General features: G+C 33.6%; 1 long non-coding RNA gene across 3 annotated transcripts; it reads right to left on the bottom strand.

The window, feature by feature from the left end:
• Positions 1 to 924: 924 nt before the first annotated feature.
• Positions 925 to 6997, bottom strand: LOC142630354 (uncharacterized). Of its 3 annotated transcripts, none has more exons than XR_012843289.1 (3): positions 6810 to 6997; positions 6657 to 6733; positions 925 to 966 (listed from the first exon to the last, which is right to left on the bottom strand). It is a non-coding gene; the product is annotated as an uncharacterized LOC142630354 (long non-coding RNA). The 3 variants fall into 3 exon arrangements; XR_012843287.1 differs by lacking the exon at positions 925 to 966 and adding an exon at positions 6256 to 6567; XR_012843288.1 differs by lacking the exon at positions 925 to 966 and adding an exon at positions 6256 to 6530.
• Positions 6998 to 18322: the final 11325 nt, after the last annotated feature.

Here is an 18322-nt window from a genome sequence, read left to right as displayed (position 1 = left end):
CGATCATTCTGAGGGAATGTTAATTATAGCAAATCCTTATCCTATGCAATAAATAACCAAACTAAAAGTGTAGCTAAAAACATTCTAAACACATTTAATATAAATAAATAACGAATATTGTATCACTTACCAATTTGTGAGATGGGAGTGTTTTGCTGCTAGGTATACACTACAACAAAATGTATTTTTAATGATGAAAATTAGTGAGGAAATATTTTTCGTCACTAAAAATAGAGCTTTAGCGACGAAATATGAATTTCATCACTAATAATAAAAAAATTATAACATTTAGCGATGAAAATTATTTTTCATCGCTATTGTGATCTGAAAAATTGGCGCTAGCAGAGAGAAACTTTGCCGCGAGCTTAATTAATCTCAAATTTAATAAACTTCAAGTTTTCATTCTCTCTGAAATTTAATAAACCTCAAAATTTCGCTATTAATCTCAAACTTTGCCGCGAGCTTAATTAATCTCAAATCAGATTCAAAACTTACACATCACATTCAAAAAATTTTTTTTAATCATTGACATACACTCTAAAAAATTGTGCTATTTGCACTCCAAGAGGCAGTACAATTTAGAAACACTTATTCAAAAAAATTAAAAATTGTTACACACTTAGACCTAAGTTCTCTACAAAAAAATAATAAGAAGAAGAAGAAGAAGAGATCTGAGTTCTGAGATTCAAACTCAAAAAAAAAAAAAAAAAAAAAACCTACTAGATCACATTCAAAAAGAAAAATTATGATTATAAGTTTATGCTCTATAAAAATTGGGCTCTTTGTGCTTCAAGAGGCAGTGCAATTTTGATATTTTAGAAACGGATGGGAACAGTATTTCTAAATTGTTTTTAAAAAAAATGAGAAAACTTTCAACCCAAAAAAAAAAAAAAAAAAACTTACATTTGTTTGGTTACAAAACACAAGAACTTGTTTGAGCTCCCTTGACGCACACCCACTCCACCGCTATTCGAAAAAGAAAAAAAAAACATAAAATTAAAATTGTAACACTTTTACACCTCAAATCTGCAATTAAAAGTCGAAACTTACCATAAGAAACAAATTTTCAGAAACTGGTTTCTATAGTGTTCTGCATTCTTATGAGTATAGACTATAGAGGGTAGAGAGCAACACCACGGCTTTCAGTAGACAGGCAATATGGGGCTCCCACCTTGTCTCCACCACCAGTCACTGCTCAATCTACCACCAACACCATGCTAGCTATTTAGAAGACAGGTCTTGTGTTTTTGCTTTGATTCTATCTTCTCCAACTCCTACAATATTTGAGGGCTGTGAGGGTGAGAGGTTAGGTTTCAACCCAACCGGCCAATAGCTGATTGAACCATACTGGTTTCTAGTTTTTTACGATTGAACTAATCGGTTCCTGGTTATTCTAGATTTTTGGATGATTTTCAGTTTTTAGTCATAACTGGGCCGGATTAGTAACCGATTCCCGGTTAAATCAGTTGGATTGGTCGATTCGGTCCAATTTTTAAAACCATGTTCAAGACAGGGAAGGGATCCTTCTGGCATGCTCAGTTCAATTCGATAAAATATACCCAAACTCTCCGCTTCCCATTCTTCCTTTTTACTACCACTGTATTCAACAATTATTCAAGTAATAACACCTTTTTAATAGCGTCAACCTGTTTCAACTTTTCTACTTCTTCCTTCACGGCTTCCACATGCTATTTAACAGATCTCCTTAGCTTCTTCTTTCTAGGGGGGACCAGGGGATCAACATTCAACTTATAGGCAATGAAGGTTAGATCCACTCTAGGCATCTCATATGGATTCCATGCAAAAACATCCAAATTCTGTACCAAAGATAGCAGCACTGCAACACGGTCAATATCTATCTTTCAATGGGAGGATTCTAATCTGGACCAACGCTTCCGCACTGTTAGCCTTGGTGCACTTCTCAAGTTTCTATGATTGTTATAATGATTCTAGTTCCACTTGCTCCTTCTGTTTGATCTTATGATTGATCGCGGCCACCAAGCACTGTCGCGGCACACGCTAATCTCCCTTGACCACGACAATTCCATCTTCGGTGGGGAATTTAACATTCACATGCAATGTGGACAGTACCGGTCTTATGGCATGAATCCAAGGTTGACCAAGAATTGTTGTGTACGAAGAAAAGGCATTAACTACGATGAAGTTCATCATTACTTCCTTCCCTTTGGTCATAATAGGGAGCAAAATCCGCCCCTCGGGTACCACCACCTTCCCATCAAACCCCACTAGAGGCGTGTCATACTTCTTCAAATCTTCCGGCTTCAAACCCTGGCCTTTATAAAGGTCGAAGTACATTATCTCAACGATCAGCTCTCTAGTCGGCCTCAGCCTTTTCTCTGGCCGATTTGTAGCTTCGGGGCCTTGTTGGGAGGTGATACTCCGAACCCCCTTTCGGCGACTTGCACTTACACCAATAGAGGGTGCATGGATAACTTCAATAATTTCTAAGGGGAGAGGAAGTGCATTTCCTCAGTTCCCCAACGATTGCCTTGCCGTGCTATCTCCTTGCCCAACCATGAACTCCTTCAAATGCCCGGTCTTTACGACTTGCTCCAAATTATCCTTGAACAATCTACATTGTTTAGTGGTATGACCCTTCTCTCAGTGATATATGCAATACAAGCTTTGATTCCTCCTAGATGGGTCCTTTCCTATCTTACCAAGCCACTGAAAGTAAGGTTCAATCTTTATCCGCTCTAAAATCTTGTGAACTAGCTCCTTGAATGCTACATTAATACCTCATATACGAACCTTGGGCTCCAATGCCCTAACTTCCCTTCTAGGCCTTTACTAAAAGCCCATGGACCACGGATCCCTATTATATTGGGAGGTAGCCAGCACTCTTCCATTACTCTGCTATCGGTCGTCTTCCAACCTTTTATGTTCTTCAATCCTCCTCATGAGCTAGTGCATGGTCTTGGAGGTCGCATAGTCAGCGAACTTCTCAATTTGAACTACTAATGGAGCACCAGCCTAAACGTACTTGCTGCCACTTGCTCATTTCCCCCACCTATCTCATTGTATAGCTCTTAGTACCTGTTGACATACGACCAGAGGCTCTCCCCGCTTCTCATCTTCATAAACAGCAACGCGTCAATGGGCAGGGGACCCGACTACTGGTGATAATATGGGCCCCAAATGCCTGAATTAACTCTCTAAAGTTATGTATAAACCCCTTTCTTAGACCGTTAAACCATCTCATACAAGGACATCAGCTGAACACATCAGCTCGTCATTCTGAGAGTACAAGGACATCAGCTGAATGTAATGACTGACGTGCTCCATTAGGTCAGTTTTGTCATCATAGCAAATAAACGGGGGACGATTAAGATGCCTAGACATCTCAGTACATTCTATCTCATCATTAAATAATGACTGGGCGGCTCTCTGAAGTGCCCGACTCATGGCATCCAAAGTAGTGTTAAGGTGCCCATGATCTCTTCTCGATGTTTGAGAGCAACACCCTATAATCTCATTAGATCTTTCTCTTGATTGCTGTGAATGACTTCGATATGACGACTTTCCCGTATTGCCCCCAGTAAAGTCATGATCACATAACGACTCCTCTCGATCCATTCTTCGACTTCCGCCCCTTATTTCCAACTCCAACTCCTTAACTTACTTTCGTAAGTTTTCTATCTTCTGGTCCTAATCACTACGATACGAATGTTCGGGAACAAAGGAAACCAATCTTTCTCCTTGCGAAGAAGCCTCATCTGAATCCAACCTTGTCTCGTGCCTATCTTGCGTGTGATCTTGCTCCCTTTTTCGCTTCCTTTCCAACCTTCTTTGGCCCAAGGATGAAACCCTCGAATGATTACCTTTAGAGCCCACTGACCCCTCACCTGTATGTGGCCCCTCTATTTTGGGCAACAACAAACTAGCCTTAGGTCTTCAGTTGAGTAAGAGATTCTCACAGATGGCGCCAATTGTGGTGCCTGGCCCAAGGTACATGATGAATTTTTGAGTCAGGCTCCCAATTTACTTGTGTTTGATGGATATAGAATTTCCTACAATGGGAAAACCTCTTAAAGCCAACCCTACAACCCAACAGAAGGTACTTTAGGCCCAATCTGTATTTTGTTACCCTCTGTGTATATTTCCTGAGAATGCTCAAACTTAGTAGTGCTGAACTTATCCTTTTTGGTCGTTTCTCTATCTCTTTTCTCGTGTATCTTTCCCCCAAAAAATTGCCAACCCCCTCACTTTAATTATCGGCCTCTATTTATAGACTTCTCTTAGTGAGGTTGTCATGATGAAATGATAGTTTTCCATGTTGGTGGGTCGCTCTAGGACATATTCCTGACCAGATGGGACTCACTTCTCATAATTAACGCGACCCTCTTGAAACTTGCACCTATTGCCAAATTGAACTCGACAGAAGATTTCCCTCAAGGCATTGTCGTTCTCCTCTGTTAGGGGCCTAGCCTGGTATTGAGCCCCCAACCTTGTAACCTTGTGAAGGTTGATGGGTTGGGCCCCGACTTTATAACTTTAGAGTGGCTTAAGGACTGAGCCCCTGACCTGATGCTCATATAGTTAAAATATGGGAGGAAGATTCAAACTTTGGATATCATAGACACACCTGGAAATGCCAATGAGTTGAGGTACAAGGTTCTAGATAGTTGGCACCAATCACATGTACTTAAAAACACTCCTTCAACTAATAGTAGAATTCGGGCAAATAAATAAATTTATAAATTATTTGAACTAGAGACTAGAGTATTTAGCTCCAATTCTTTAATAACATATTTATTTTTTATCGACACGTTTCATACAAGTTTATTTTTTTTTTTTTTTTTTTTTTTTTTTGAGAAACAAACAAACACACACACACACACAAGGGTGAGGAAAAAAGGGTTTTAACACAAAAGCATATCACAAACTCTACTCAAAAGTTATGGTAGCTTTTAAAGGAGGGTGGGGTAAATTATATTATACACAACACACTCTTTTAAGTAATGTGGGACAATTACCAATTATTTTTTTGGGAAACAAACACACACATATTTGCTAACCTAATTCAAAAAATTAAAATTTTTACACACTTTGGACCTACTTCCAACTCCAAAACCTACCCATCACATTCAAATTTTATTTTATTTTATTTATTTTTGACTTATGCTTTAGAAAATTGGGCTATTTGGGTTCCAAGAGGCATTACAACTTAGAAACACTAATTCAAAAAAATTAAATTAAATTAAAATTGTTACACACTTGGACCTAAGTTCTCAACAAAAAGAAAAAAAAAAGAAATGAGTTCTAAGATTTAAATTCCAAAACTTACTCATCACATTAAAAATAATTATAATTATAAGTTTATGGTCTTAAGAAATTGGAAAAAAATTATATTTCACCTCTCTAAATTATACTTCCTGTTATACTTACTCCCCTAAGTGAAGTGAATACACACTTAACTCCCTTGATCTATATCCTCTGCAGACTTTGCAATCCACCGATTAGTTAGCTCATGTGCAAGTCACATGACAATTACAAGACCAAATTGCCCCGTATTCACTATCTCATAAACTGATCTGGTTCTCACTGTTGTACATCTTTCCCGTGAACTTCTCATCAACCAAAAAAAAAAAGGTAAGAATATTTACAACTGAAAAAATGAATGAACACCACAAGAGTAAAGTCCTTTTTAATTTTATACTACTTTCTTCACTGTACAATAACCATGGCTCCTTCCAAGTTCCAACAACTTCTAATGCAAAGATCAATAACAAACAAAAAGCCTAACTCCCATTTAATTTGTTACGGACAGCCACTTTCTCTAAATTTTAGCTCTCCTTTTAGAATTTTTTGTCTTGTGTGTCCCAAAATAATGATAAAAACTTGATCAATTTTCCAAAGAACGAGGAAAATACCAAAGAATTCAAGACTAGGTTTTCTTGAGCATATTTTAAAAGGACTTTCGTTTCCTTTCTCTCTTAATTCTTACAAATACAAATGCCTCTCCACACCATAAATTAGAATTTTCTTCCTTGAACAGTCTGTTAAAACCCGTTTTTCATTGAAAACTTTTCTGGGTATTTTGCCATAAAGGCAAACAGAGCTTTAACAGGCACTTACACAGCACCCAAGCCCACAAATTAATTAAAACTCATACCAAATATCAATTTTAAATTTAAAAATCTAAGCCAATTCATGGTAAAAATTCAAGCTTTGAAATTCGATCAGTAATGATAAAAGCAAACACAAAAATAAAACCTAGAAGACATACATGAGAAGAAGAGGACAAAAGAAGAAAGGCATAAGTACAGACTACAGAGTAATTCACATTTATTGACCTGAAATATAATAAAATTAAACAAATATATCGTATATTTGGCCAGACAATGATGGTAAAGTGGGAAAGTTTCGTTCACAACAGCCACGGAATGGTCGTACTTTGATTTGAATTGGGAAGACAGAAACCTTTGTAGTTGATGAAAGCGAGAGACAGTAGGAGGAAGAAGACGCTAGACACTGAGAGGAAAGTGAGAGACTGAGACTGAGAGGAACTGAATATCGCGCGAGGGAGTTGTGAGAAACTGTTTTCTATATTTTTTTTATGCGTTAAAATGTGTATGAAGATACAGATAAAAAAGTAAACTTTTGATGAAAAAAAAAAAAGCAAAGAAACTTACGTTTGTTTGGTTACGCAACACATGAACTTGTTTGAGCTCCCTTGACGCACACCCACTCTACCACCAGCACCACCGCTCTTCAAAGAGAAAACATAAAATTAAAATTGTAAAACTTTTACGCCTAAGATCTGAAATTAAAAGTCGAAAACTTACCATAAGAAACAATATTTCGAGAAACTGTTTTCTATTGTGTTCTGCAGAGAGTAGAGAGCAACACCAAGGCCTTCAGTAGACAGGCGATATGGGGCTCCCACCTTGTCTCCACCACTCAATCTGCCACGAACACCACCGCTCTTCAGAAGACAGGACTTGTGTTATTGCTCTGCTTCTGTCTTCGCAAAGATATATCTATTTTGCAGACATTAACAACTACTATAATATTTATTATTTATTCCTTGTTTTATTTGGATTAGTTTTTCCACATCATAAACTCTTAAACAATCTTGACCGTCGATAAAACAATCTTGTTCGTTTTCAAAAAAACAAAAAGATCTTGACCGTCGTTAAAATAAATAAATAAAAGAATAATGAAAAGGAAAAGGAAAAGGAAAGTGAATCCGGCTCAATGGTCAATATTCCGGCTCAATAGTCAACATATCCGACTCACTCCGATTAATCAAAATAACTCTTTTAAAAATAAATCCAACTCAATTCGATTTAAAAAATATAGATGGAATAGGGCTCATCAATACAAATTTGCAGCGTCCCTAGTGGCCTTGTCATCTTCCACTCCTTGTCAAAAAGAAAGAGTGGTGGGTCGCCAGAGACTCGTGTCATTTTCTGTGTCCCCCTAAACGCACGTTTGTTCAAAAAATAATCACTTTTGTGGCCACTTGCATTTCGGAGCGGATTATATCCGAAAACCCATGTGACCACTTTTGTGTACTGTGTTAAATTAATTGGTTCATTCTCATTCATCCAAAACATAATAATAATAATAATAAGATTTTATTAACGTGTGCCCTAAAGACATACAATAGTATACTATTTTTTTAAAAAAAATTATGAAAAATTAAAAAAAATTTGACAACTTTTTAATTCTCAATAAAAATTTTCCAAAAATGAATTTGTTAATGTATGCTCTAAAAGGTTAAGGCCTACTCTAAGATTCCAAAGCTCTGCATCAACATTAGTAGCCACACTTATTGATCAAGTTTAATCATTTAATTTAATATTTTTCCTTCATGTGTGAGCCTAAACTACCCTTATTAAGTGATCATTTTTTCAAATAGGAGGTAAGATGAGGACAAGGATTGAATCCATAATTTTATGCTTTGATATCATGATAAATTATCAAATCTCCAAAAAGATTAAATTGTTAGAAAATGATGAATTTAAACATTTAATCTAACGACCCACAATCCAAAGGCATATTGTGGTCCCTGATAACACCTCCACCACAAGCTAGGCCAAGGTCACCTATAAAGAGATATCAATGTTTAATTTGTACCAACCTTCATCTATTTTGGTCTATTTCACTCTCACTACTTGTTTATTCTTTCTCACACGAGACTGAGTAGTGTAAAAAAATATTAGGCAAAAATACCATTTTGGTAGTAGTTGATTTGTGTTTACTAGAGTTAAAGACTGGTAAATTTGATTTGTGTGTGTGTGTGTGTGTTTTTTTTTTTTTTTTTTTTTTTGGAGAAAGTGGCTAAAAAAAGGTTATAATTTGATGATATGGACCAAATTGACTGTAAATTGATTTTAATAAGGATCAAATTGACTACTACTAAAATGTATGAATCAAATTAAAAAATAACTCCAAAACATAAAAACCAAAATGATAATTTTGTAAAAATATTATGAAGCGAGATGCTTTACTTCTTTAACAAGCTCAAGGTCCACAAGTGAATTTAAAAACCACCTTGTTTCTTTGGAGTCAAATTCTCCAAATATGAAATTATTTGTAACTTCAATCCCACAAATTAATGTGGCTGAGATAAGCTCAATAATCTTTTTTTTTTTTTTAGAAGCTCAATAATCTAGAAGAATATTACCTTCAGTCTTTAACGCACCAAGGAAGAAATTAATTAAAAAGGTGCTGAGCAATTAGGTCCGACGCGGATGTAATTAAATACGATTACTTAGGAAATAGGGTCAAATCGGATGTAATGAGATCCGCTTTAGTTATTTTCTCCGAGTTCATACTTGAACCGATAAGCGGATAGGGTCAAATCGGATGTAATGAGATCCGATAAGTGGTGTGCTCATTTGTTTAACTAAGTATTTGGGAAACTCTTTTTAAGATTTTCAATTCAAGTCGCCATCTACAAAGGTTAGGTTCTAAAACCCATCAACTATATTAGTCAAATTTGGGAAACTTCTTACCGATATATTTGTTAAAAATTCAAAGCATGCATACTCTATAATATGCCTTATTTTTGGGGTCATCTGCATTTCGGAGCGGATTAAATCCGATAAAACCAATCTCAAGACTTTTTGTGTACTGCGTGAAAAATTAACCGGACTCATCTGCCCTCTATGCATGCGAGCAAAAAACTGAAACAACACATGCGTCACGGCTCACTCTTGTGAATTTGCAAAGCAAGTTTTGGGTGGCTTTAACGTTGAAACTGGACCTTTTCTGGCTCTTTTAGTAGCAGGTGGGCCACAACTCACTCTGTGGTGGGGGACCCAGGTACTAACCCCAAAGGGTTGTTCTTCTTTTCTTTTTTTTTTCAATTTTTTTTATTAATATTTCAACTCAAAATTTGTTTATTGATAATAACTTTTAACATCAAAACAACCAAAAAAAAAAACTTAAGATGTTATATTATTTAAAGCCTTAGAGCATCCACAACAGTGGAGCTAAAAATTTAGCAATTTATCTCCACTAAAAGTTATTTTATCTATTTTACCTACACATATGCTGCAGCAGTGGATCTATTTTAGCTTTCAACACAATAAAATAATATAAACATCACAATAAAATAATATATCTACCACAATAAAATAATACATCTCACTACAATAAAAACACCACAAACCGATCCACCACCATGGCAACAACCGCTCACAACCACCCATCAACAACTAGCAAGCCAAGAAATCCAGCCACAGCCACAGCCACGAAATCCAACCCAGAGAAACCCACAAGAAACCCAATGAAACCCAGAGAAACCCACGAAGGCAGAGCCGGTGGAGCTTGGATCGAAGATGAAGCTTTGGTCGGCAATGGAGCTTAGATCGCCCGATTTCGCCCCCAACGGCGTGGCTTGGTCCAAGGCGTGACTGAGAGGGCTGGATTGCCCGATTTCGCCGCCAACGGAATGCTCCGATTTGAGGCGAGTTGAGAAGTGAGAGAGGAAAAGTGGGGAGAGAGGGGTTTGTGGCAGCTAGGTAGATCGGCGACGGGTCTGTGGAGAAAGAAAGAAGGGAGCTTGGATTGCCCGATTTCGCCGCCAATGGCGTGGCTTGGTCCAAGGCGTGACTAAGAGGGCTAGATCGCCCGATTTCGCCGCCAACGGAATGCTCCGATTTGAGGCGGGTTGAGAAGTGAGAGAGGAAAAGTGGGGAGAGAGGGGTTTGTGGCGGCTGGGTAGATCGGCGACGGGTCTGTGGAGGAAGAAAGAAGAGATGGAGAGGCAGTAAGGAGAGAGAGACGGGAGAGTGAAATGCAGAAAGATAAAAATAATAAAAAATAAAAATAAAAAAGGTAATGTGAACGCAAATTAAAAAATTTTTTTTTTTTTAGCTCTCATGAACAGTGCTGCATGCTGCACTGCTGCATGCTTCTTTTTGGTGTTTTGGTGGAGCTAAAATAGCTATATAGCTATTTAGCTCCATTGCTGCAAGTGCTCTTATAACTTAATTAGTTGACACATTTTAATGTAATGTATTCATGCATCAAAGATTTAAACTCTTCACCAAGTTGTAATTATTGAATCATCACAATAACAAACAATCTCCTAATAAATGTACTTACTGGCATATATATTAAAATCTTTTACAACGTTATTTAATTTTTAGGATCATTTACAAGAAACTCTTTTCTTTTTTCCTTTTAAATTGGAAATGAGTCTAAGATGGTCAAAATCAAACATTGATACTTTAAAATTAATTCAAACTGAAAAATTCATAAATATCTTTTAAAAAAATCAAGACATACACAAAATATTTGTAGTTTTCAAGTACATGATAATATTGTTAATATTTCTAAGTAAATTTTTTTTTTCATTTTACTTTTAAGTATTCAAATGACTATTTATTGATTAATTTTTTTGATATATATATATATATATATATATATATATATATATATATATATATATATACACACACATATATGTTTATTTATTTAACAATTTATAACAAACTTATTCTATGAAGTAGATTAAGCAATGCGATGATTATACTAACTCTAATACAAGGCTCGAAAAAAATGGAAGCTAAGCAAAAAAAAGAACAAATTATAAAATATATTTATATTATATTTTCTATGTTAATCAAATAATTTTTATAAAAGAAGTAAACTTTTTATATTAATAATCATTATTGAGTTAATTTTTTTTTTCAAAATTTTAGCTTGATTTTCCCTCTTTAAACCAAAATCTTTATACAAAAAAAAAAAAAAAATCCTAGCTCCACCACTAATAAAGTGACTTTTGGTTCTTTAGTCATCACCAAATATATAGATACTTTTTACTATAGCATGGCATATATGCAAGGACGGAATTAGAACTTCGAGTAAAGGGGGAGGGGGGCTTTAGTGCTGGCTATGTACAGCGGTTCCAGCCTTCGGCTCTACTACCGCTTAATTGCTTGAAGGGTTTTTTTTTGGTCTTTGATGTGTGCATTTGCTATTGGGGAATGAAAAAATTATTTTATTTAAATTTTTTTAAAAGACTGGGTTGTTTGTTTTGGTAGAATTGGTTGATTGGACTTAGTTTTGTTTATCTTTAATACTGGTAATTTTGTTGTTTGGCTAATTTTTTTGGGTTTGTATTTTGTTTTAGATTTTAGATTTATTGATTTTTTTTTTTGGTATAGTCTTTAAAAGGAGGAAAATGAGTTAAATTTTTTTATAATTTGGTAAAGTGATGAGTGGTTATTGATAAGTAAAAAAGTGGTGTAAGTAATAAGCCAAATGCGAACTAATAAGAATTTACTATCTCAATAGTTTGTAAAAATGTTGTAAAAATGTTTGAGACTATAACATCACTCTTAAAAGAATCAATGATAATATTAGAGGGGGTAAAGTGTAATTTTATAGAATAAAATGCTGATAATAGGTAGTGGGTTTTTTTTTTTTTTAAAAATAAAAGGTAAGAGTTTTTTTAAAGTTATTTTAACGATTGATGTGCTAAAATAAGAGATGTGATGTAAGGTGTATTGTAAATGTTATAGTAAAATAAATAAAATAATTTTTGATGTGTTGAAATAAAATTTGTTTTTAGAACAACTAATACTAATGCTCTTGCAAAGTTCTTTTGTATGGAAGTAAAGACTTCGATTTTTAGTTTTAGTTTAAATGAGTTGAATAAAGTGTTCAGTGTAAAGAATTTTTTTATTGATAAAATTCATAAATAGAGTTATCAATAGAAAGATTTAAATCCAATAAAAAAAATAGAAAGATTTAAATGATTAAAAGGAAGAATATTAAATTCATAACATAAATGTTTATAGTCCTTAACAATCAAATCAACCATACCTTGTTTTTTTAAGTTTATAATAAACAAATTATAAAAATAATATTGATCTTGAAATTTGTTAATTTAAAATTCTCGGATCTAAATACAATCTTATAGATTAAGAAGATCCGACTTTATATAAAAATAAAACTATCCGAATTTTCATCTCCAAAAAAAAAAAAATCCGACTTTCAACCCGATGGCCTTTTAGACCTATGCATTTCTAAAAAGTCAATGAGCATTTCTCTTTCTTCGATCGACGCTCTATAAATAAAGCAGGTTATTATAAATCTACATGCATATCTATCACAACACGAACATTGTCCATAGTTTCAAAGAATTCCTTCTATCTATCTATCTTAAACACCTATGTCCCAACTCGTACCTAAATCATCACCACAAACACAGCTGCCACACAACCTTCACAAACCACAGATCTGGAATCACCACCAGTAACTCCAGTTCCAGTTGTTGCTAGGCAAAACATGGAACAGCGAAACCTACAATGGCAAGACTTAATATTCGGGTTTTGCTTCACAGCAGCCCTTGGAATTGCACTCCAGTCGACACAAGCTCCGTCCCAACTTCCTTTATCTTTCCATTTGCTTTCTCTCACTGTTATACTCGCCTTCTCTACTCTCTTTGTCGCCAAACTTATCAGCTCCAAGTTTCCGGTCCAGGCTCAAGTGGTAGAGAAAGTTGCGGTCTTCTTTCTGATCACTGCATTCTTCCTTGCAATTTCGATATCCATGCCGCTGAGCCTCAAGTTTTTCACTTGGGCTATTTATGGTGTCTTATTGCTCACCGTTTTCGTATTCCGCTTCTTTTAGTCAGGTCTGATACAGTTATGTTGTTGGGACATTGCATGCTTTTGGGTACTTATAGTAATATTTTTATTAGTATGGAGAAATCTACTCCAATCCATTACATAAACATTTTCCTATCTCATAAAATGCTTGTGTGTTTGTGTTTGACATCAAGTTGTTTATTTCCTATATATTTTTATGGATTTATTGAGATTATATTGTCTCCATTAATAAAATGCTTGAGTATTTGTGCATGCCAGGAAGTCGTTTATTTCACATATATTTTGTATGGTTTCGTTGAGATTGTACTTTCTTCTTCTTTTTTAATAATAATTAGAGTCCAAGTATCTCATTCTTCACTTGTTTTAATAATTAAATTATTTTAAAAATTCTATGTTCCAAAATATAATGAGATACCTATCCATGTTAATTCAGGGCTCTTTCACAAGATAACAATCTATGTTTTGCCTCATCTAATTAATTAATTATTTTAAAATTTTATGAGCCACATAAGTGTACTAGATCTGCAAATCATCAATCATGTAAGCAGTTTCTATCATTGAGATAATGGTACAGATCAAAATGAAAATTTGTTAAAAAACTCATGAACCAAGTTAAAAGTCTTCCAAACATAAAAACCAAAATGAAAATACCACAAAATATTAGGGCCAAAAAGATGATTTTGTCTAATTTATACAATATTATTTAATTAACCTGTACATGATACATGTAATTTTGTATTATAATTTAGTATCTTTCAACTCTTATTTTCCAAGTTATAAGGATTAAGGTTTAGTCGGTAATAAATTTGTAGAAATAAATATCATTTAAAGGGTAACTAATAAAAAAAATCATTTGAAACGTTTGTCCATTCTAGACAGAATTTATTGCGTAAATGACAGGAGAGACAAAGAGCGAACGCACCAACAGACTTCGTGAGCTATTCAGCTAAGAAAAGAAAGAGACTAGATTTTTGCATTTCGGAGCGGATTAAATCCGAGAACCAACTCAAGACTTTTGCGCACTGCCTAAAATTAACATTAGCGGGTCCTAGATTTTGTCTTGTAATTAAGTTGTAACCTATTAGGGGATTTCAATTCCTACTAGGTCCTATGGTAGTTCACTAAAGAAAGAAACTTCATCAAAAAAAGTTCACTAAAGAAATAATTTTTTTCTAAGAGGATATTTTATTAAATTATTTTGTGGCTTCAACCACAAAATGAGGCATTTGGTATTTTGGTCCCACGAGAATGTACGTAAAATAAGATCGACTTCAATTACTTTTCAGGAGTTCATACTTGAGCCAATAGGAGTTCAAAGCGGATGTAATGAAAATCCGATAACAAGTCTACATTTCAAATTTTTACTTGGTAAACTCTTTCTAATAATTGCAATTCTTTTTTCTTTTTCTTTTTTGAGAAACAAATAATTGCAATTCAATTCAACATTTCTTAACCAAAGCACGCGCTAAAGCATTCGCTTAGCATTTTACATGTGAAAACTTTATACTACCTAAACCAACTGCCAACAACCTTGGCTTTGGAGATAATGTGACCTTACATTGATAAAATAGGGGCGTAGTTTGAGGGATCCTTCACAACCAGTTTAGAGTTATGGGGTATGTGGAGCTTGGTTTTATGTTTAATTTTGTTTGAACCCGCCGATCTGACTTAAAAGTATTACTATTTTATATGAGGTTTTTTTGTGAGGCTAGTTTAATTGGTAGCGAATTAGTAATATATTTTATTTTTCCAATCAAACCGAAATTATGTCTAGTATAGTATTGACTCTCTTAATATTTTTGCGGAACATTTTTCCTTGACTAAGGTAGTTCTCACATGTGTTTTGATGAGATAAGGAGTAACTCCTATAAAGGCTTGGCATTTTCTGGATGGCATAGGGCATCCCCGCCCATGCCCCCCAACAAAAAATAAAGAGAAGGGTTTCTTTCAAAATCTAAAAAGGATCAACACAAACTAAGAACTAATTAAAAGTTCGATCTTTGTCAAATTCAGCAACTTGCCTTTTCCCCTCTCTCTCTCTCTGATCTCTCTCACAGAATTACGACTGCTTATATGTAATTTCAAAAAGAAAATAAAATGTTTTATTCTACCTAAACATAGATTTAATTACATGAATGGCTCACAAAATATAGACATAGAACTTGACAAAATTTGAAATATAACAATTTGTCCTTTTTGCCTGTATGTGCTTCTTTGGACATTGCCTTTCAGAATCTTAATTGATAATTTGTTAAACCCATGAAAAATATAGTTTATTTACAAATATTTAAAAAAATTTGCAATTCAAATTAATGAAATATTGTATGCCTAATATTTTCTTTGGATCTATTGATTTGAGTATGGAGATCGGCTTCAATTATTTTCCACAAGTTCATACTTGAACCTATAAAATCAAAGCGACCGTAATGTTAAGTTTATGTTTTTACTTTTTATGGGCTTAATTATGTGTCACATTTATTTGTATTTATGCTTTCATTTATATATATATTTTTATAATCAAAATTATATATATGTACTATCTATAGCAAGATTATTCTCTTTGGACTAGGTTATTATTTGGTTCAGAAATACCCCTAGACTCTAAGTTTAATAAGGACAAAATTTAAGAACAACCTAGTAAAAGTATACGCTAAAATGCAAAACTGACCTTCTAACTTTCTTCAGATTTGATTTCAGTCTTCTAACTTTACTTTCGTTCATTTCAATTCTCTAAGTTTCAGATTTATTCTATTAAGGCATTTCCGTTAACTTTTGTTAGAATTTTTTGATAAAAAAAAAATTGGAAAATATTTTTTAATCATTAATTGAATTTTTTTAATTTAAAAAATTTGAAGAAAAATTTATAAAATTGAAAAATTAATCACAACATATAACAAAAGTTGATAGAAAAGTCTTAATTGAATAAACTTGAAAGGTGGAGGACTGAAATGAACAAAAGCAAAGTTATGATTGAAATGAAATCTGAAGAAATTTAGAAGATTAATTTTGCATTTTATCCAAAAATATATCTACAACTCTACGTAAAATGCCAATAAAAAAAGGCATTCTCCTACTAATCCATGCCTTTAGAACAAACTTATCCACAAATTAAAATTTTTTAAAAAAAAATAAAATTCTCAGCCCACTTTGATATTTCCCACAAGACCATGTTCCAACCTTTTTTTTTTTTTAACTCTCTCAAGACTAGTAGTTTCTTTTATTGAATTTCCGATTTTCTTAATTCCTAATTTCATATATACTAGAAAAAAAAAATTAAAAAAAAGCCTCATTGCACACGTAGCAATGCTCATCCATCAATGTTAGTTTGAAGTAGATGTACATGAGCTGGTCGAAGTGATTGTATTTAGATATCACTTATTTTACTGAAAATTAAAAATTAAAAATACTGTATCAAAATAATTTTTAAATGTGCGAATAGTACCATAAAACTTATTTTTAATAAAAGTTTTGTTAAAAAAAGAAATTTATGAAAAAGTCATCACAGCCCCAAAATGCTAAAAAAATAAAAAATAAATAAAAGAAGAAAGGAAACGCTAACGCAGACGCATGAGCAAGCGCGTCCCATTTCATCAGTACCCAAACCGGTACTTAAAGTCGCGTTCTACACTTCTACTTCTATCCAGCCTAGACAAAAGGCAGATAAGAAGGAATCTTACAAGAACCGAGCCTCAATCTGTCCCTCCGAATTATTTTAAGAAGTTTCACCAAAGGAAGTGATATGATGTTTCTTTTTTTTCTATTTTTGAATTATTTGTGGCTTCAATCACTTCCATACACATTTGATTAAAAAAATAAGGTGTTGAGCTATTTGGTGCACGGCAATCGGATTCGGATGTAATGAGATCCGATTACTTGGGGAATAGGGTCACAAAGCGGATGTAATTAGATCCGCTTCAATCATTTTCCACCGCTTCATACTTCATTTTCCACCACTTCAAATAGAGTCAAAGATGTTATGAGACCCGATAACAAAGTGTACCTTTCAAATGTTACATCATTATTACTTTAGGACTCAATGGTGCTGCTGCGTCTCTTTTTCCACATGAAAGACCATACATGTCAAGATGTGGGGCTCTTTTCTTTTCTTTTTGTTTTTTTTTTGTTTTTTTTGTTTTTATAAATTGAAAATTACTACGGGCTGGGTGGATTTAATCATGAAAATTCTAAAAATTACTCTTGATTTTTGGGTGGCTATTTTGTTTGTGTTGCCAACTTGCCCTGGGTAGGATTGATCATCAATGAGCTCCATATTTGAGTTGTTCTAATAATGTGAATGTTGGATTATTTGAGATCCCTTATAAATAAGTTCTAATATTATGAAAATAGTATATAAAATCAGCAAAAAATCAGTTTATAATCTAATGTCAAATGCACAAATAATAAGACAGTTTTTTTTTTTGAGAAATAATAAGCCCTCTTGAACATAAAAGAAATCGAATGTACTTCAATAGGTTGGACAGTTGAGGATCTCTAGATTCTCTCCAATTTACCTTGGGAAGGGTTATTGGTAAGGTAGTATAATAAAGAAAGAAACTATTGGCTTAAAAGTAAAGTAAATTACTAATTTTAAAATCACATAAAAAGTTACAACTTCTGACATAACTATTTTAGATGGCATACTATGACGATTACTTATTACTTTCACATGAACTCACCATTTTTTTTTTCATCACTTAACCTGCCACGTAGATAATTGTAACAAAAATTTTGGGTTTTTGTAGTCTCAGATTTTTTTTTTTATTTTTTTTAGTATTGTGTTAGAGGGGAGAATTTTTAGGGAAAACATTTTTTTTAAAACATTTTATAGAATTTATTTTTCTCCTTCTAGGTCTCTCAATTTTTCGTAGATCTTCTTTTCAAAATGTTGAAGAAATGATATCCTCAAGATTTACTCTTTGAAAATTGAAGAAGCCATTTAAAATAGAGGAAATGCATAACATTTTTCCTTGATTGAAGGAGGTTTCTCAATTTTTTTTGATAAGATAAGGGGTATCTCTCAATTCTTAGTCTACAACTGACCTCAAAGTGAATGTTATTATAATGTCTTTTTTTTAGAATCATATTATTATAATATCTGAGATGGAACCCAATAATCTTTTATTATTATTGTACTGCAACATAAAATAGTGTAGCTAAAATGATACCCAATAACATGAGTTTTTTATTTTTATGGGACCCAATAACATGAGTTGTTTTGTGGTCAC

The sequence above is a fragment of the Castanea sativa genome, chromosome 4 (assembly GCF_040712315.1).
Source record: "Castanea sativa cultivar Marrone di Chiusa Pesio chromosome 4, ASM4071231v1".
Taxonomy (NCBI): Eukaryota; Viridiplantae; Streptophyta; class Magnoliopsida; order Fagales; family Fagaceae; genus Castanea; species Castanea sativa.
The sequence above is the reverse complement of the archived record's forward strand: the minus strand, read 5'-3'. Positions and strand labels throughout refer to the sequence as shown.